General features: G+C 44.3%; 1 non-coding gene across 1 annotated transcript; it reads left to right on the top strand.

Moving 5' to 3' along the window:
- The first annotated feature begins 608 nt into the window (after positions 1-608).
- TRNAE-CUC (transfer RNA glutamic acid (anticodon CUC)) lies at positions 609-681 on the top strand. The gene has a single exon. It is a non-coding gene; the product is annotated as a tRNA-Glu (tRNA).
- Positions 682-952: the final 271 nt, after the last annotated feature.

Here is a 952-nt window from a genome sequence, read left to right as displayed (position 1 = left end):
TACCTTTCTAGGGTCCATAGACCGACTTACTTCTTATTATTCTATATTATTTCTTGGGCAAACAACCCTTTGACTTGACCTTTTACATTTCGTGCTCTGCATATTTCAAAGCTTTAGAATATTTTTATCCTACTTATAGTCTCACTTTTACGCAGGATCTCCGCTACCCAACAGTTCCCAAACACAATAATTGTGACTCATCCCGAGTCAATCGTTGGTGCAGCGAGATGTGCTGCCTTGGCTTCGCGATTCACCTCCCTCTGAGTGACATTCGTCATCCTGCTGCTCCTTTGTTGTCTCCTACAATGCTTCGTTGTTTCTACTGATTCTCACGACTGATAATGCTCATTTTTCTCTTCTTGGTTAACAAAGAACATCCCCTCATAGGATTTTAGCTTGAGTGGGGGAGCTACATATGGGACCTCCTTGTACCATCTCAACCACTTCCTACCTTCGTATCTGCTCTTTTCACTGTCTTCTGCAGCTTGTGTTGCAATTTTGCAAGACCTTTGTTTCTGTCCACGCAATCCCAATCCTCATGGTACATCAAAGACGAGTTATTAATTGAATTTCTACCAGTGGTCTCTGTCTTTCTATCCTTTCTCTTTTCCGTTGTAGTCTAGCTGGTTAGGATACTTGGCTCTCACCTGAGAGACCTGGGTTCGAGTCTCAGCAACGAAACCATTTATTGGCTTATATGGGCCTGACCCAGGTTTGGAAGAGTTATTTAGCCAAACAAATCCCACAACTACCGGCCCTTTCGGCAACAACCTGCGGAGCGCGGACTGAGGTCTCACCGAAGGTAGCAGGGGAGGGTGCTTGAACCAGGTTTCTACACCCTTGGGATGTCTTGATGTGGTCTGAAGAGCTCATGCACTATTCAGCAGCCTCAGGTTGTTCTTCTTTCATGTAGATCTGAAACAGGGCTACTTCTCAATAGTAATTATTGAAT

Source organism: Pinus tabuliformis, chromosome X (genome assembly GCF_031772625.1).
Source record: "Pinus tabuliformis cultivar Carrire ecotype Pingquan chromosome X, CPIR1, whole genome shotgun sequence".
NCBI lineage: Eukaryota > Viridiplantae > Streptophyta > Pinopsida > Pinales > Pinaceae > Pinus > Pinus tabuliformis.
This window is presented reverse-complemented; position numbering and strand designations above follow the sequence as displayed.